Here is a 20732-nt window from a genome sequence, read left to right as displayed (position 1 = left end):
TTTTGTTTTAGCCCGAAATGCATTGGGATTTATAATTTTCGGACCTTTATTCTGTTGATGATAAACTTCATTTGCATTTGGATCACAATGTCTTATACATGGAACTCAATGTATATGTACTAAATCACGATGAACCAGTAAATCATTTGGATTGAACATTTATGAAGTCTGCTTCAAATCATTAGACCTGTGTGTCTTTTCAACGCGGTGCACTGGGGGGTCTACCTCTCAACAGGGGTAGCCTTGTATTAGTCTTTGACCTCACGCTGACCGGTCCAGACAGCGTTCACCCCTGGTTGCACGCTTCACTGCTTAACTTTATTGGATACTTGACCACTAACAGCTGTGCAAATACCTCCCTTTCATACTTTGTGTGTCTTTGTCCATGGTCAGGATCAGTTACGTGTCGTCGGCATAGGCTATAGCTTCTATGCCAAACGAAGCAATCAGGCTAATTAGGGGTGCGGTGTAGACATTAAACAATGTCGGGCTAAGGCTAGAGCCCTGAGGTACTCCTGTCGTGAGTCTTCTCTCCCCAGATTGAAATTCTCCTAGCGTCACTACTTGTCTCCTTCCACTCAGGAAGTTCTTGAGCCATTCAAGCGCCACGCCAGTGATGCCAAAGGATTTCAGACGGTCTATCAGAATGATATGTGAGACCGTATCGAAGGCCGCCGATAGGTCTAGTAAAATCAGGACGGCCTTCTTCCCTTGGTCTAGGGCTGTACGGATGGTATCTGCAGTATGCAAGAGGGCAGACTCCGTTGAATGCTGTGCTCTAAAACCTGCCTGGTTAGGATGCCATGCTTCACTCTCTTCTAAGAATCTGGTCAGTTGTTGATTGACCATGGATTCAGTGATTTTGCAAAGAGCAGGGAGTAAAGAAATGGGACGCAAATTAGATAATGTGGTAGGGTCAGGGAGCTGTTTCTTTTGAAGGGGTCTCACTGCCGCTATTTTCCACTCTGAGGGGACATTGGCTGTGGCCAGGGAACTGTTTACAATGTCGTTAATGACAGGGTTGGCAACCTCCACAATAAGGTGCAGAAGTTTAATAGGGCAGGGATCAAATGGAGAACCAGATTTGGTGCGGAGAATAGTCTGTCGAGATTCCTCTAAGCTGACAGGTTGGAAGCTCGTCAATTGTTTCTCTACCAGTCTCTTCTTTCCATTAGCTTCATCACTGGTCAGGCTAGGGATTACGAAATCCCTGGTCAGGCCCTGTACTTTAGCTTCAAAGTACTCGGCGATGGCCTCGCACAGAATCTCTGAAGGCGGGATTTCTTGTGTTAGGAAGTCAGGTTTATTAAAACCCCTAACGATGTTGAAGATGGTTTTCTGTTTATTATTTGCAGCCTCGACTGCCTTGCAGTAATAAGTTTTTTTTGCCAACTTAATATGTTCATGGTATTTTTTCCTGGTAGCGTTATATTTGGTGCGTTCTAACATGCAGTAGTTCTTACGCCATCTGCGCTCTGCTCTGCGTAGTTCTCCTTGTCTTGTTTTAAGGTCTTGGTTAAACCATGGGGCTGACTGCTTCTTTTTTTTGCCTTTGGTCTTCCTCATGTTTCCCTGCCCCCCCCCCATTCTTTTTAGTACATTCATCCATTCCTTGAACGTATTAGGGTCCGTATTCAGGGATCCTATCTGATTAGGTCTACATTCCATTGCCCATCTGGTAAGGTCTGGGTGGGCTATTAGTTCCTTCCATTCTTCATGGGTGGACTGAAATTGCTGATTGTGATTTTTACATTTCTTGTTATGTTCAAGCGTGAGAGTGAACGGTATGAGCGCGTGATCTGTCCATACCTGAGGTTTTGGTTGTTCACATCTTAAAGTACTTATGTTAGTCGCGATACAGTCGAGCATGTGTCCTGCATCGTGAGTGGACTGGTTACCATTGATCACTAAGCCAAGAACTTCCATGGTCTCCCTAAATGATACAGCAGCATTGTCTGATCTATTTTCTAAGTGGCAGACAAATGGGTCAGAACCAGGATTAGGCCTAAGTATCAGGGCAATGACCAAAAGAAGGATACTTGCAAGGCTCAAGAGAAGGGTGGGGATAGATCTAAAGACAAGTCTCCCACGGGGCCCCAAAACTCCAAGGATGGGGGTGGGTCCCAAAACAACTCCTCTACTCAGAAGAAACCTTACTGCCACCTGTAAACAGACTGGCCACTGGAAAACAGACAGCTGTTGTCCAAAGAATAGTAATAAAGAAAATATACCTCCAAGTAACACTCCAACACCTCCTGTTACTGTTAGCAGTAATCCCCCAGGTGGTGGGAGAACCCCCAAGAATTTGGCTGGGTTTACTTTTGGAACTCAGGTAGACTCTGGCCTAACCAGGTCCCCTACTACAGCTACTCTTGTCTGTGACAATGGCATGGGGTTTGCCAATTTCACTGCTTGCCCAAACAATTTGAGCAAGTACAGACAGGAGCCCCTCATCAATGGCCTGAAAGTTCAGGCCTTTAGAGACACAGGGGCTAGCATCACCATGGTGGCTGAGTGTCTAGTCCCCTCAAGGCAACATTTACCTGGTGCCACATACCAGGTGACCAATATTGATGGAATAGAAACCAATCATCCCATGGCAGTAGTAAATCTCAGCTGGGGAGGTGTCACTGGCCCAAAGAGAGTGGCAGTGTCAGCAAACTTGCCTGTAGATTGCCTACTTGGAAATGATTTGGAAATCTCAGCCTGGGCTGAGGTTGAACAGGAAACACATTCTAGAATGGTAAATGTCCATGGAAAGGTTAGTGGGGCTGTGATGGCTACAGCCCCAATCCAAGATGCCCTACCTGAAAAGGTTGGTAGGGCTGTGCAAGACTCAGTCCCATCTTTAGCAGAAGCCCTTCCTGAACAAGTTAGCAGAGATGTTATGGTAACAGCCCATACCCAAACTAAGTCCCTTCCTGAAAAGGTTGGTGGGGCTGTGATGGCCACAGCCCAAACTCAAACTGATTTATGTGTTGTGAAGCCTGAAACTATGGATCACTCCACACAAACAGAGAGCATTGAGGAGGAAGAGAAATCTCCCTCCCCCCAGACTTTAGGAAAGGATCAGCCTCTTCAGGGAACTGATCTTACCCCTGATGAAGGAACTGTCCCAGAGGTGGTTAGGCCTAGCCTAACAGAGCCCCTGATGGCAGTGGACCTTTCTCAGGTGGGACCCAGTCTGGAGCAGGTAACCTGCCCCTCTCTACCTTGCCTTAGTCAGCCCAGGGCTGCAGAGGACAAGAAGGTCAGTGAGCCCCAAAGGGCCCCCTGTCAAATAAAGCACTCCCATCAGAAGATTAGGAGCACCAAAGCTAGCAGCCCTAGCAAGGTGAAAACTTTAGAAATTCCTGTGGGATCCCCCTTACCACTAGTTAGGGACCTCCCCCAAATGGCCACTGTTGGGCACAGCCAAACCTGGGACTCCAAAGCCCCAAAAGTGACTTGTCCCTCCAGTAAGCCAACCAAAGGAACCCAGCCTCCAGCTTTAGGTAGCCAGAGGTTGACCCTGAGAGCACAGTGCAACTCAGTCAAGGAAAGAAAGGCACACATGGTGGTAGATGATTGGAGGAAGCTGAGCCCTACATTAGTGTAACCTCACTTCAGTACTCCATCTCAACACCAGCCTTTTACTTTGCCAAAACACACCACAGGTAGTAATTCCCCATGGTGGAGACCCTCTGATACCCCTAGGGTGAGGGATAACTTGGTGGACCATGATACAGGGGGTAAACATGCCAGTGCAGGTTCCTCCTTATATGGCCACTCAGGTAATATAGGCTTACCTGGTCAAGGATAGCCTTATCTCCTTTCGTTTGGGGGGGTTATGTAGGAGGGTGGCTACCTGACTATGGTTACCCCAGATTGTTTGCCTAGTGTGTAGCTGGTTTTCGACTTAGTTGGCCTGGGATCCTGCTAATCAGGGTCCCAGGCTATCTGCTCTCTCTGTAAAATGGGCTCCATGCACAATAGGTGCATAACCAATTTGGTACTGGACACCTTATCAGCCCCTATACAGTGCACTATAGGTGCCCAGGGCATAGGTGCATCCAAGGCCTACCAGGGGCTGCAGCATATCTTTTGCCACCCCTGGCTGGTACTTAAATTGACACAACTGGCTGATCACTCAGCTGGGGCAAGGTGGTGTAATCACCCCTTGCTTAGATATAGTAAACCTATATCTAAACCTATATCTGGACACATATATATACCTATAAGTCACTCCTATGGCAGGCCTTAACAATCCAGGAGGCAGAGTGCTTGGTTTTATGTGGGATGGTGCTCTAGCATGAGCTGAGCCTGTCTGCAGCTGTCGGGACCAATTCCCTAAGCTGTTCCGGGATATTGCCATACCATATACTCTTAAGTGCATTATATTCCTCGCGGTTATGTGCTAACTTTGGTTTGGCTTTATCAAAACATGTCGTGTAAGGTGACATACGATTTGGAATACTACCCCCTCGCCAGTCCTGGAGACGGGGGTAGCATTCCACCCTTCTAGAGGGAGAAGACATGTTACTTTGCTAAAACGCGGTTAATCCTAACCAGAGCCTCAGCATCACAAAATGGATGCTGCTGCCGCAGACACAAGTCTGACCTCCTACTGCTGACCAAAACTTGGCAGGGGAGGCCTGGAAATAGGGTTTCCTGTCGTAGGCAGGTGCTACACCTCCCCAGACAGGAGATAGTGGATTGTAGCAGGGAGGTTTGAAAGAAACTAGACACTGCATGGGGAGCACAAGGCTTCCCTTGCATAATCCAGTCAAACCGGTTCTGGGGCACTCCAGCCCCAGTCCTGGCACGAAACTGGACAAAGGGAAAGGGGTGTAACCACCCCCTTCCTGGGTCCCACCCATAGGAGGGACCTAGCAGGTAATCCAGCCCACAGATTTGGAATAAAGGTGGGAGCAGTGCCAGCGCACATCAGATAATCCTGATTGAAACTTTGATACAGAACTCTGGACCCTTCGACATCCCACTCGACGTGGAAGACTGAAGAATCTCCCTTGTGGTCAAGGAGTGACCACTCTGTGCAAACAGGCACCATCCAGTGCCTCACCATTTGCTTTGTTGCAGTTCCCGCCAGAACTCGAGCAACAGAGATCAACAAGACCCAGCTTTCCGGCCTTCCAACAGCTTGATCCACAGTCCCAGTGAATCTGAGACCCGTGGAGGTGACCTGAAGCGTGGGGCCGGCCATCTTGGAAAAACCTTGAAGTGCTGACCGTGCAGCTCCCGAGGCTCCCTTGATGCTGTGCATTGGGGTTTGAGAAGCCACAGCCCCGAGCAGCTTTTGCACCAAAGCTCACCCTTCCACAGTTACCGAGTGCTGCGTGGGGCCCTTCTGCATTTTCCTGCTCAACGCATTGGTCCGGTTGCTTGCCCATTGGCTAGTGGCCCCAGTACCGATGAACCTTTGAATTTGCTCTGCTAGTCTGGTTGCTCCAGACTGGCCCTCGCTCCCCTGAAAAGGATCACCCACTCTGCCCTTGCTGGTCCGAGTAAGAAGCGACCTTCGAATCCTGCGTGGGTTGCCTTTGCCAAGGCTTGTTAGCTCCAATCCGGGAGCCAACACCGCCCACAGCAAGAGCCTTTGTGGGACAGCATGTGATCCACTCCTGGACATCCTCGGTGCCCCAGAGTCCACGTGGCAGTGGAAACAAGCTTCTCGACAACCACCTGATTGCGCCCGACATAGCCTGGTTCCTTCCTGGTTCCACCCTGGTCACTGCTGAGTGACCAAGACTCTGTCCCCTCTGCTTCCAGGTACTCTACATCTTCGATCCACCCTTGGATCCAACCGGACTCTTCTCTTCAGGACGCCTGCAGCATCTTCATCTCCAGGCACCATCAGACTCCGTGACGAAACCCGACACACTTCGGCACTGATGCACCCGCTTCCTGTGGGGGAGGTAACTCGAGAACGCCGGTGCTCCTTAATTGGTATACACCTCTAGTTTATAAGTCTAAAGTTTGGTAATTCTAGTCCAGTCGGAAGACTCCTAAAACAGTAACTTTGTAACTTTTACGCACCATTGACTTTGCATTGGTGCATGCGTGTGCTTTAAGCGCTGCACCCGAGTCTCACGGGCTTTTCCCGACTTCACTATTGCTAGTCCCGAATCGCCCCAGTGATTCCCAAGGCCTCAGGCCTTACCACTGTTTGATTAGTGATACTTATACCACTATTTTAGTATATGGTTTGAGTGGCCCCTGGGCCTCATCCATAATCGTGCAACTTTCATATGTTTTACTGTGCTTTTGTTTAAACGCTTGTGCTTCTAGACTCTTAAAGAGTATAGAGGATTATTCTGAGAATAAATACATATATTTTTATAATATATAACTTGTGTGGTGTCCTTTCATTTGATATTACAGGATTGTGTTTGGTAAAAAAGCTGGCTTCACATGCCCTCTTGAGTTTAGCCTGAAGGCTGCTTAGTCCATGCTACCCCAAGGATAGCTTGTCTATAAGGTTGACTTACAACCACCACCATAAAGGATTGTTTGGACTGATACAAGGTGCCCCCAGAATTGGAGACATCATATATCAGGCCAACTTCTCACAAAGAGGTTTTAGGATTATTCTCAATTTACATAAAGAACCTAAAGCTAGATTAAACATCAACAGTAAATTAACCAAATCCCTAAACCTCCAACAAGGCACCAGACAAGGGTGAGTGCCCTCTCTCACCCCTTTTGTTCTTATTAACTTTAGAACATATGCTCAGACTAATTAGGGAAAATCCCCTCATCCCTGGAGTCCACTTCTCAGCAGGCCTTCAGAAACCAGCCACATTGCTGACAACATACTCCTCTTCACCACCCAAGCACAATCAACTCTCCCACACATCATGTCCACTATCAATGGGTACTCTGAAGTCTCAGGTTACTGTCTCAACTAAGACAAAACAGAAATACTTCCACTCAATTTGCACTGCAGCAGCTTTCTCATCAGTGCGTATGGCCTCAAATGGGACCCGAACAAGATAGAAATATTTGGGAATCTGGTTCACCCAAAACCTCAAAGAATCCATGGACCTTAACTCAGAAAAGGCACTAGACAAAATTAAAGGCACGCTAGTCAAGCGGTCCACCAGATTCATCACTAGGTGGGGAAGACTAGACTACATCAAAATCATAATCACTCCCCTAATTAATTTTTAATTAGCATATCCTATACCTTTCAGATAGTTTCTTTACGAAAATAGATGTGATGCTCACTGGGTTCCAACGGTGTTCCAAAAATCCAGAATTGCTCTAAAAAAACTAAGGCTACCTAGGAAACTTGGCGGCCTAAACCTCCCCGTCTACAGGAGATACTAACATGGTTTCCTAGCGAAACAGGGAAGTCAATGGTGTTTGTCTTCTGTTAATAACTCACCCTCTTGGCTCACCATTGAAAAATAACTCGCTAAACCACAGTCCCTTGCATCTCTTATCACTAAAAATTAAGACAGACCACTCTGCAAACATTCTCTCAAACACAGGACAAGCCTTGTTCAAAGTTGATAACAAACCACCCAACAAAATGTGGTAATCACATTTAACTTCCGTATGGCACAACGAAAAACCTGAAAGTAGAAGAAAGAACGTAGTTTATATAGGAATGGGCACAAAAAGGCATACTCTCGGTAGGAGATCTTAGTACGCCTTCAGTGCCCTTACCCTTTGCCTGGCTCAAAGCTACTTTTGATCTCAATAATCTAGACTTCTACCATTTCATAAAAATTTAAAAACGTATAGACAGACATAAAGTACTAAGCCCTCCCAACCTACCCGCCACTTTGTAATCATATACCAAATGCGGACACCCAGCAGCCAAACGGTACCCTCTCCTCTCTCCCACAAAGTCCTTGCTTACCAATCCAAGATAAATGGAAACCCTAATTTTCGACTCAAACTATACCCAGGAGGACTTTCCAAACTGGCCGGCCATATGGGAGAACCTTACTTCTAACAAAATACCCCCATCACTTGCACAATGTTCATAATGGATTCCCAATATGGCCAACTGGACTCCAGGCAAACTTTGCAAACTAGGCCTTCAGCCCTCTGACGCCTGCTGGAGTTGCGAGAAGGAAGCAGGAGCTTTAAGACACATGCTACTGGAATGTACCTCACTAAGAGATTCGGACTGGGTATCAGCAGTACCAGATCACAAATCTTTCATATAAATTGGACTCCTACCCTAACGGCCATTACACTAGGTATTCCTCCCCAACATCAAATATGCATTGAACAAAGACAAACAAATTCTATGGGACATTTTGGTTACAATCAGCCTCAGTCATCCTCTCTGAATGGAAAGACTCATCCAAGGTGGCTGACCTTTTCAACGCTGCCACTAATTCGGATTGCCATTAGTTCGCATCTTTAGTACGCAGAAACCATTACTTCGCATGGTTTACTGCGCATGACTGTTACTTTGCAGGCTATCCACATCGTTGTTTTGATTTGGAGGCGCTTCCGTTTCCAAATAACGCAGTACGACTCTGAAGACGCAGGAAGCTGGAGCAGTGGAAGGTGATCCACGAGGAGAGAGAGGTAAGTGGGGCTGTGTATAAGGTTGTGTAGGTGTAGTGTAGAATAGTGTATTTGGGTGTAGGGTAGTGTCGGGGTCATGAAGGGTAGTGTTTGGGAGTAGGGACAGGACTGGGGTCGTGAGAGGGATGTGCAGGGGTAGTGTTTTAGGGTTTAGGGTAGTGTTGTGGTGCTTGTGTAGTGTAGGGTGGTGTTTTAGGGTCTAAGGTAGTGTTGGGGGGTCATGCAGGGTAGTGTTTCAGTGTAGGGAATGGACTGGGGTAGGGGCAGGGTCATGCAGGGGGTAGTGTTTTGGGGTTTAGGGTAGTGTTGTGGTGTTAGTGTAGTGTAGTGTAGGATAGGGTTTTAGAGTTTCAGGTAGTGTCGGGGGTGCTGCAGGGTAGTGTTTCAGTGTAGGGAACGGACTGGGGGTAGGGGCAGGGTCGTGCAGGGGGTAGTGTTTTGGAGTTTAGGGTAGTATTGGGGTGTTAGTGTAATGTAGGGTAGTGTTTTAGGGTTTCAGGTAGTCATGCAGGATAGTGTTTGGGTGTAGGGACAGGACTGGGGGTCGGTGAAGGATTGTGCAGGGGGTAGTGTTTTAGGGTTTAGGGTAGTGTTGGGGTGTCGTGCAGGGTAGTGTTGTAGTGTAGGGTGCGGACGGGGTAAGGGTGATGGTCGTGCAGGGGGTAGTGTTTTAGGGTTTAGGGTAGTGGTGTGATATTTTTGAAGAGTAGGGTAGTATTTTAGGGTTTAGTGTAGAGGTATTAAAGTAGTGTAAGATAGTGTAGTGTAAGCATGATTTTAGTGCAATGTTTTAAATTAGCATAAACCATAGTACATTTATAACCATTTGCGTTATAAATGCATGCCCAGTTAAAACTTGTGAAGTAATGGTTTATGCTAAGTAAAAACATTGCACTAAAATCATGCGAAGTAATGGTATGCGAAGTATCAACATACATCCCTCATCCAAACTCTCCTCCCATACCTGGTGGGAATGGGACCAATTTACCAGCTTTATGTGAAGCATGTTAAGCATGTCCATACAGCAGCACTAATAACCAATCCAGTCCACTCCCCCCTTACCTAACCCCCACCTCTGCAACCCCTCCTACCCCCTACCCACCTGCTACTCTCCCCATCCATTATAACTCTTACTGATTGTTCCTGTCCTTTTCTTCTCTCTTCTCGTCCCCTTCTCTCTCTTGCTCTTCACCCATATGCACACAAATAAGGTACCTTACACACCTCCCTCTGTAAACAACTTCCCTCTCTTACCATACAAACATCTGACAACTTTACCTCGTCTTTATAGACAGATACACTTACACCTCCCCTCTACCTCCACATAAAATCCATTTATTATGTAATATATATTGTTGTTTTCATACTGATTGCGGTTACCATCCACTCTATGGTTTGCTTTCTGTATTTTCTCATCTGTATCTTACTGTTTGTACAAAATCCTAACAACAACTTTCTGAAATAAAAAGAAGTTTTAAAATGTTTGCAAACTATTTACTCAGAGGTTAGCTGAGCCCTCCTTGGAGGCTCACTTAACTGAACACACTCAATGACCTCAAAGTCTATTTATTCACGGAATGCTTCAGCTCCACAAACACTTTCACGGTATTTGACCTTGTATAATGAGATGAAGTATGCTTTACCTTTGTTTGCCCCACGTGGATTCTCGATCTTTTAAATCTTTTCAAATGTTAATTTCCCCTTCTGCTTTTTCCTGTGTCTTATCTCATTTCTAGGTGTCTTTTTGTACACCAAGCCCCATCTTCCTTCAGTCCTTTCTGACTTTCATTCAAGACCGACAGCTGCACATCGTGTTGGCACTCTCGCCTGCTTGTTTTGGCGGCACGTTCTTTTTCCTTATCCTATACCTTCTGTTTCCTCCACATCTAAACAGCCACTGATATTCGTACACACACTATTTTTCTCCATCCATGTATTGTCCCCATGCACATTTTTAACCTAAATGCATTTCAGCTCGGTGTTTTTCATGTCTAGTGGTCGCTATGGAAACTGGAATCTTTCCTCCGGTTTGACAGCTAAGAAAGCACACCTCTTTGAAGTCAAGGTTACCGGTATCGTCTATAAATCAGCCCGCAGGGGGTGCAGCGCGTCTTCTAATGTGGCATATCACATTAACGCTGCTGCTACCTATACTAACACCTCCTCTTGCCTCCTTCCATGAACACATTTTTTTCTGAAAGCTGGACAATAATTTTGGACTCCTCAACTCTTATTGTTTTGTGGGTGTAAATGAAACAAAGACGTAATTCTGCATTTGTTGTGGCCCTTATTATACATGCGAAAAATATTGTGTAATATTGACGAGGTTTTATATTTACTTGTGATTTTCTTATTTCATTTTGTGGTTTCTTTTTTTTTTTGCAATATTCTAAAATGTTACCAAATTAGTGCCAGTCCATAGTTATAAAAAAAGAGCCACATATAATTTGAAAGTTTATCCAACCATACCCCTTCAGAATGAAGAAAGTCTCCCCTTTCTGGGTTCAAAATGCAATGAACCTGGATCAGATTTGTAATACCTGGGATCCTGGAATGCCAGCATAAAAGCCAGTCTTAAACTTCTTTATTAGACTCGAACAGTAATAAGTTATTAACACCATCAGTGCTGCAGCAATTCCCCCTCTGTGCTGGCTCTCATTTATTCCCATTGTTCATGACGAGCTCAGCTCGTCATGAGCACACGAGCAGTGTACTGCATGACGAGCTGAGCTCGTCATGCTGACGTTGCAATGCCTGCTGGCAGAATGCAAGATAAAATGCAGATAGTAGAGCATAATTACAACTGCAGTTTAAACAAGCACTGCCAAAAACAATCGGTCTCGCTTTTTGGACGTTATAAGTGTATAGCCATGCAGCACATCATCCTGAGTGGTGTGTCGCCAGGGATTACAGAGCTATACTGTATTGCTAAATTACAATCTTAAAGTACATGTTTTTTGGTGCAGATTTGGGTGAAAAATAAGCAGTTGTGGAGTTCTGCAATAGCTCTGTGAACTAGCTGGCGATGAGTGACGAACTTGATTAGAGGGAAGGACACACCACCATGCTGCACACAGTTACTCTGTTACGGACATCTTAATGAAACATTTCTTTTAACAACACTCCCAGTGGGCACCATTTTTGTGTCTCACTCGATGAATGAAGGATAAAAACTACCAGCTTTCTATCAAGCACACCAATAACTGAATGATCTCCAGGGCTTTAGTTTCTAGAAGGAAGTTCCCAGATCAAGAGTAGTTATTCCATTGGCCTCCAAATTAAATGTTGGCCTCAGTGGGATTGAATAGAGTGGACGGCAGGTGTATGAATCATTTCGCATTTTTAGATGCACAACACATACACGCACTTGTCACACAGTTAAAACACTCAAAATGACAACACAGAACTTAAAACTTTAGAAATTAAATAAGCATCTCAAACCCAGCTCCCTCCTTTTACTTTGTGATCAAATTACATGATCAGTAACATAATTAATGACTTCTGAAATGGCTTCACTCTTTCCTTCATTCCCACCCCTAAAGGGATTCCAAAACCCACACAGCTGCTGAGCTAAATTACATCACGCCAAAAGCTGCCCCATTAGAGGACTAAGAACTCTAAAAGTGGAGTGAAATGTGAATTTACGCTATTATGTGCTGGTAATATCAGGTGCCACATATTCAGTATATGAAACCCAACTTAACAGAGGGTCCAAGGAGAAAATAATATTAGAGACCCAGTTGTATCTTATCCCCCAATCTAACTATACCTAAACATAAATGGATACTACTGGTCTGGTGACGTGTAGCTAAGGATGGAGACGCAGTGGTACAACGTGTATTTTGAGAACTGAATGTGTTGTTACACAAAAAAGGGAAAGAAAACCAATCAGCCCACCCAATGGCGGAGCATCATCATCTGGGATTTTGTGAGAAAGACTGGTATCTGCTAGGTGTCTCACTTGATGTTATCGTGAGATGTCCTAGTATAGATCCACCAGTGATGAGAAAGGCCATAAAGAGTAGTTTGGTGGTGCTGAATAATAATTTGCAGTTCTTGATATGTGAAAACAAATCATAAATGTGAGGCTAAAATTAACTATTATGATGCCAAAGAACTAATTTATTATGGGGTCATCATAATGTCAAGGCTAAAAACAGTGTGTAGATAGTATGAAAATGGTAACTATCATCTGATGGTTAAGGAGGTCGACATGTTTCATCCATACAAGGTCGGTAGGTAGACCAGTGGCTTTCTTCAGGACCAAATGTATAACACTACTGCAAAATAAAGTGTGGGAAAATAAACAAAAGTACGTCCTACCATGTATCGAATCCCAAAGTGTAGGAGTAATGTCTCTGGAAATGCATTCTTTCCTGAAAGATAAACATGTATATACATACAAACACAGACAGTACTTTGAAACCTATAATAGCCACAGGAATTGTACTGTAAATTTTTCATCAATAATCTAGTTTGATACGCATATGATATATAAACTGAACTCACCCAAAAAGGCTTGGGAGAAGGCCTCACCTCTCCTGGCACTCGCTCAGGCAATGAGGCCCGCTCCATGAAAATGGAAATAAATGGTATAGGACAGTGCATTATCCCTCCATCATTTATTATATTATCATATTACCTTGGTACTATAATTTGCAAAAAAGAATGCAGTCTATAGCAGATCCTGATATGTTCGATGAAGACTCTGGAGTTATATCATAATGTTTATTCGGTGAACCAAAACAAGTTATGTTTGACTCAGGTTTATTAGAATCTTATTCATGAATCTATGAAAAAGTGCATGAGTATTTGCCTGTATTGCATACTTATGTGATAAGCCCAGACAAGTTATATACAGGCAATGCCCTCGCAGTTTAAAGTGAGCTAATTTCCAAGTGCAAACGCTATTAGTAATGCACCGATGTTGAAAAGCACCCAGTATTGTAAATCGGCATGTCAATCACTCATTAAACCAAGACGTGTAGACCAGAGTGAGGCGCCGTGGAAGTAGTCAGAAGAAGCCATTGTGGTGCAGCGCCACCATACCTGTCCGTCGGTACCCCAGGCTTAGTCCTAAACTGAGGGGGCGGTACCAGACGGAACGGGAAGGCTGCCTTTTATATCCTGTTTTAGCGCGAAATGTTGGAGACATGCGGACCAAAGAGGAGCCTGTCAGCAAACCGGAAACTAACGGAGTTTCCTGTCATCTCGCAATATAATTGGAGGACATCTGAAGGTGCGCATTGCTCAGATGCAGTATAATTGCGTGTCGGACCTGGGAGAGAGCTGAATGGGTTGATAACTTGCACGCTCTTCCATTGGCCGCACACATATGCCTGTCTTAGCCAATCCGGTCTAGTGTATATTCGGAAATGTGCAGCCCCCGTGAGTGAACAGACTAAAGGCAGAATTAAACCCAAGAGATGCCGGGCGAGCCCCCATTGTTGTACTCTGGAGGGTCACGCATGCGCATTAGAGGCAGGCGTGTAACCGAAGTTTCCTTAAAAACAAAAAGGAAAGTTTCTGATCGTCCCCGACTGCGGACCCAAAAGGAAGCCTACAGCACTTCTCTGTTTGGTCTTGTGTGGTTGCAGTTCACTATTCAATAATTAAGTTAATTGAGAATCTGTCCATGTAGTTCAAGACCCCTTGCTGGATACCTGTATGTACATGCGCATTAAAGGCAGGTGCGTTGCCAACGCCCCCGACAGGATTCGCGGGGCAGGACACATCTTTGTCCCATATTCCATTTACTTTTCAGAAAATGCTGAGAAGTTATAACCGTAAGTGTGCGGTTTCATTGTGACACAGGGACGGGTGCACCTTAGCGTGTGCATAGCTCTCGTGTCAATGTTGGTCCTGAAGAAAGCCTTGCAAATATGCAAACTGAGGCTGAAACATGTAGACTGTAGTTGTGTCACTTATTTCACATATTGGATGTCACGGGCCAAATTATACCTGACAGGACATTCCCTTTTGTTTTAGACTTGCCTTATTGCCCCATCATAAAAATATTAGGGAGCATTAAAGGCAATTTTAAGTTTTCTTTGACCATTATTCACGTTGCACTAAAAACCAGCTGCACTGTAATCAGGTGTTGTAGCACACCCAAGCGGCAATCGGCTACTCGGGTGCGGACCCTATGATGAAGCATGTCACCAACTAGGTTGGTGAGTGAGGGTTCTTTTTAAAGAAATGTTTATTTCTTTTTTTCTCCTTTCATCTAATGCACAACCCTGTGCCTCAGGTGGAATTACTGCCTGCATTGTTGGCTATTGTAATAAATTCATCTAAATCTGAATTCGGAGTCCGCAATTATTAGGTTAATGGGAGGGGAAAAGTATAATTGGTAAATTGTTTTCTTCCCTCCACAGGCTACAAAGACTATCGTCTGGACACCTTGAGTAAAGTTAAGATAAGAAATTAGGCCCCATCAATTGGTAGCCAAAGAGGATGGTTGCCTCTAGAAGTGAGGGGAGATTTTAGAAATTTACAACAGATTTAGATTTACCGAGCCCAAAAGAGAACCCATGATTGAGAACAGAGGACGGCATGCATTGACGGAGATCGGCGGAAGTTTATGGTGCGGCGGAGTTAAAAGTAGTGGGAGTATGAATAGTGTGGGTTAGATTGCGGTGAATTGATTGTGTGATGTCTTGTGGAGTTGGAATGATAGTTGAGTGAACGTGAGGTTATTGGTTTACTGGTCTGAACACGTGCGGATCATTATGTTTTGGAAATCGGATTCAAGAGAAGTCCAAGATCCCGGGATAGTTTTGTACTGTAATTGTCTGATCATTAATGTGGGTGTCGTGGCAAGCTATCAACGGCTCAGTTGGGGTAGGGAACTTTGTGTGAGTGGATTTCATAGTGTTGCTTGTGGAAAACCTGAATCCAGGGGTGGACTACAGCGATTTGCGTGACTGACGCAGGTCGTGGTTCAAGGAGTGAAAGATTTCTTGAGTGGGTATACTATTGATCTTTTAAACAACAGACAATTACTTGGTTTTATGTAACTGTGAGTTACTGTGATTGTCTGATAGGTAGTTACTTGGTTTAGTAGCTTTTTGGGTAATCAGTTACTTGGTTGTGTGAATGTGAGAGCGAATGTGTAAGGTGAAATTGTGAAGGGGGGTGAACCGCTGTGGAGAAGGAACGGTGACGTCAGAGAGTGCTGCGCTGTGATAGGCCGGTTCCAAAATTGGCATATGATCACAGAAAATGAAGGAGAATTGGATTTTCCACGATATGGGTCATTTCGATTGGACTTGCTGTATCAATTGAGAGGGGGGGTTTCTTCAATAAAACCTCCACCTAGACCCACACAATTTGAGGCACTAGATATGCGGGCAGCACAAGCCAGGAGGAGAGAAAATTCTCAGGGAAGGATGAGAAAAGAAATTAAATTGTATCAGGATTATAGGTGGGATACTCAGTTGAAGAAATGGAGGGTAGATACCATAGAGGTAGAGAGGCTGTATCCATTGTTAGTACAAGGAGCTAGTGCACGGACAGGAAATACAGAAGATGACAGTGACACGGATAATAGCCTGTAGACAGATTGTTGGCAGAGCATCCACCGCCTTACAATCCTAAGTCAGAGGAGGGAAGGCAAGGATTGGCAGAGGGAAGCCTAGACAGAGTGGGATCTGCCCCAACAGGTGTAAGTTAGAGAGTGGTGGGAAAAATCTCACTTGGATCAGAAGCAGGGAATACTGAGATGAGGGGAAATAATTGTGACATGCGGTAACCAGAAGCCCTTACAGTGCTGGTTACCATTGGACCCGTAGTCTTGATATACAATCTGAGTACGGGAGAGAGTGGGGGTCAACCTCTAACGGGAATGAGTGAGGACATTATTTCAGGAGGAAGCCTTACAATGGGAGCAAGTGCATCCGTGGGGCCTGTGGCGACTAGTGCCCGTTGGCAGCAACACCAGACTCTTCAAGGGTGAGTACAGGATCGAAATCGAGACGAACAGAAGCATTAGGTCAGAAATACGAATTTGGGCTCCATCAGTATGGGCGAGTATGAGGAGTTCGCCTGAAACGGGAATGAGGCATTTAGAACATGACCTGGTGTCTCGAATGTTAGATTGGAAAGTCAATTGAGGATTCAGAATTGTGAACAAGAAAGCAGGCCCAGCATCCAAGTTGAAGGGATGAAAGAGGGTTGGAGAAGTCGAAGTTGTGATAGAGAAGGAATGTGTAATGTGACAAATAGGGGAAGAATTGAAGTTGCAGTGAAAGCAAAATTGTTGGATGTGCTGAAATTGAAGGCAGAGGTCGATGAGGTTTTCAATGGGAATCTGCCATTGGAAAGACTAGACCTTTAGGAACCAGATGAACTGCTATTTGTGGCTAAGGATGTCACTAGGAAGGCGAAAAGGGTATATTAAGCATTGGTTCTGTTGGCGCAGAAGTATGATGTGGATTTGAAAATGTTGCAGGGAAATCACAGGTTAAATTATACAGATCAGGAATTGGAGGAGAAGAGAATAGTAGGACTGAAAGTTCATATTCGAGAATTAGTCATAGGAATGTGGGCACGGATAGAACTGGAGCGGTGGTAAGACAAGTGGTCTAAGAAAAAGAGTGTAAAGAAAGGAATAGGAGATACTCCACCACCCGGAGAGGGTCGGAGAGCGTAGGAAACTTCCTGCTACAAGAAGTTAAGAATGGAGCGTATGTTCATGTGCCTTGGAGCAGGGGTGACTTAGCATCCTTTACAAATGATTTCCCTCGGCTGAGGGAGAAGCCAGCCGAGAGGTGCAAACAAATTGATCGGTTTGTGAAGATTTTCAAGGTCCTGTGGTTAGATTTGAATACCTCATTTGACATTGTCGCCGCGGGGGATTTGTGGGCAGCATGAGTGGCCCACTTCAGAACCAGCTAGGGACCTCGTACCTCATTGACCTTCCGCTGAAGTGATGAAATAGTATGAACAGGCAATTACATGGCTCCAGTCCAAGGTAGCTCCTCAGACTATCGATTGGCTTAAGATTGATCGTACCACCTAAGAGCCGAAAGAGCTAGTGTATGATTATTACGAGATGCTCTCATTGGCTTTTAAACAGCATAGTGGTCTTGATGCCTTCGAAAAAAAGATATGGGATAGTTTGTCTAGAAATGATTGAGAGCTGAGATAAATCTGATGATTCAGCAACATCTGATATGTTGGCAGAATAAGTCAGTGGATGAAATTCTGTGTTATGCTAAATACTACAGCGATCAGGTAGAATCCACACAAAAGAAAATGAAGGATAAGTAGATGATGGTGCAGTTGAGGAATAATGAGAGGCCGAACTTAATGCAGGGGAGCGGAGGTACAATGGTTCAATGGCAAGAGAGTGGTCGAGGAATGGGACAAAACATGACGGCTCCCCCAGGACAGGGAAGAGGACAGGGAATGGATACCAGGACAGGAACCGAATGGGTTAACCCGAGGAGAAATACTGCCTGTCATTATTGTCACAATATCGGGCATTGGAAGCACGAGTGTCGCTCAAATCCTGCCAATCAAATACAAAATGTGCAAACTGTGCACATGTCAGATGGACTGAAGACAGTAACTAGACCTAGGTCCATGTATGGGGGAGGTTCAGAACCTCAGGTGCAGATAAACCCGACCCCCAAGGATTGCGGCTGGAAACTATGTGTACCAGCGAATGCCTTTCATTGAATTGATTGACAGCTATGATCAGAACTCGTCATAAGGAAAGTGTGAGGGGGAGGAGGACTGCACCTTGGGGACAGTCTTGGAGGTAGATCAGAGGGGACAATTTGTTGAGGCGGATGTCAACAGACATCCGATTGTGTTAAGTGACACTGGTACAGCCCGATCTACTGTAAGATCAGCAGTAGTCCCCAATTTGTCCCTTTCTGGACAATCGATCCAAGTGGAAGGAGTCACCAATCAAAAGTAGACAACCCCTTACCAATGAGCGACCTGTGAGAATAGGAACCCTCCAGGACCTACACCAATTTGTAGTGTGTGATTCGAGTCCAGTTTGTCTATTGGGACGTGACCTCTTGTGCAAATTAAATTGTACCATCAATTGTACTCCAAGGGGGGTGGAATTACAAGCCTGTGATGACAATGCTGCCTTTAAGGTGTCAAGTCAGAATCTGTGTATACTAACTAAAGAGGAATTACCAATAAATTTGAGAGACTCTGTGAATTCCGTGGTGTGGGATTTTACGATAGAGGAGATAGGTTTGATCCCAGGAGTCGAACCAATCAAGATACAGGTCAAGCAAAATGCTGACTTCCCAAGGACGCCACAGTACAAGTTAACATCAGAGACAGTGGTGGGAATAACACAAGTGATAGAGTCTATGATTGCTCAGGGCATACTGAAAGAGATTAGAGGAAGCCCCTGTAATTCACCCATAATGGGGCTGCAGAAACCCAATGGCAAGTACAGAATAGTGCAGAATTTGCGACGGGTTGATGAGACTGTGATTCCATGTTGCCCTGTGGTACCGAATCCAGCTGTAATGTTGTTTCAAATACCCTGAATGGTTTATGGTCATTGACCTATGCCAAGTATTCTTTTCAATACCACTCCATGAGAAAAGCCAATTTTTGTTCGCTTTCTGGCTGGAGAACCGTGTGTTAAACATGGTGTTGTATCCCACAAGGGTATACAGAAAGTCAGTCTATTTTCAACCAAATCCTGAAAAAGAATCTTGAGGGTTTGACAATGCCACAGAATTCAGTTCTCGTGCAATACATAGATGACCTTCTGATCGCCTCAGAGACGGTAGATGCTTCTAGGATAGATACTGTGGCTTTGCTGAATCAACTGGCAGAGAATGGACACAAGGTGTCCCCAGGTAAACTTCAGTACTGTTTGTCTAAAGTTCAGTATTTGGGGCATCAAATTCAAAAAAGGAAGAGAAAGGTGTCACCAGATCGCATAGAGGTGATTTTGCAAATGGGTACTCCAAAGACGCAGAAGGAAGTCTGAATGTTATTGGGAATGGTCGGCTATTGTCGACAGTGGATGCCAAACTTTTCTCTGCAGGTGAAACCTTAATTAAGACTAACACAGAAGGATATGAGTGACACGGTACCATGGTATGATGATTGTTTGAGGGCCTTCCGGGATCTAAGGGAAAGCTTATGTCGCGCTCCAGCTCTGGGAATGCCTAATAATAATAAATAATTTTTGCTCTTCTGCCATGAGTGGGAAGGGTGCGAATTGGCAGTATTAGCTCAGACCCATAGGGGTGCCTGTAGACCAGTGTCCTATTTTTCAGCCATCCTGGATCCAGTGGCTTCTGCGTTGCCCGGATGTCTCAAATCAGTTGCTGCAACAGGTGTCAGCATTGAGAGGTGTGAAAGCATTGTGATGGGTCATCCCCTCCCAGTATATGTCCCACACTCAGTGGAACTCCTAATGACAAGAACCAAAATTCAGTACATGACTAATAATAGGCTCTCCAAATATGAGCAAGTGATACTGGCATCTGAAAATGTTAAGTTGAAAAGATGTTCTATGTTAAATCCTGCCATGTTGATGCCATACCCACCTATTGAAGGGGAAGATTGTGAGGAGCTTGACTTCCTAGATGTGACTGAACTCTCTAGTAAACCCAGACCCGACATGGTCGATGAACCTTTACCTGAATCTGATCTGGTCCTTTTTGTTGATGATTCATGTTTAAGAGATAATGAAGGTTGTTTGAGAGCAGATTTTGATGTTTGTACTATTACTGGAGTTGTGGAAGCTGCTTGTTTACAAGGAGTACACTCTGCACAAGTGGCAGAAATGATTGCCCTAATATGTGCATGCTTCGTCTCTGACCGAGTCCGAGTGACTATCTTCACGGACAGTCAGTATGGGTTCCGAGTAGTTAATGATTTCGGGCAGTTATCGTCACAGAGGGGGTTCTTGATGTCGTCAGGATCTCCTACCAGAAATGGGGAATATGTGAGACAACTGTTAGAAGCGTTACAGAAACCGAAGGAAATAGCGGTGGTGAAATGTGCAGCCCACGGAAGGGGGGAGTATTTTATCACCAAAGGAACTGACGAAGTGTCTCGTTTTTGTGCTATACATGTTTGTGTTTAATGGGGAATATGTGGGAGAGAGCACAGAAAGGACCAAGCTCAGAATGATGTTGGCTACGGCCGATATCTGGGATGAGATTAAGAGACTGCAGGAAGAGGTC

The sequence above is a fragment of the Lissotriton vulgaris genome, chromosome 4_1, assembly GCF_964263255.1.
Source record: "Lissotriton vulgaris chromosome 4_1, aLisVul1.2, whole genome shotgun sequence".
NCBI classification, from domain to species: domain Eukaryota; kingdom Metazoa; phylum Chordata; class Amphibia; order Caudata; family Salamandridae; genus Lissotriton; species Lissotriton vulgaris.
This window is presented reverse-complemented; position numbering follows the sequence as displayed.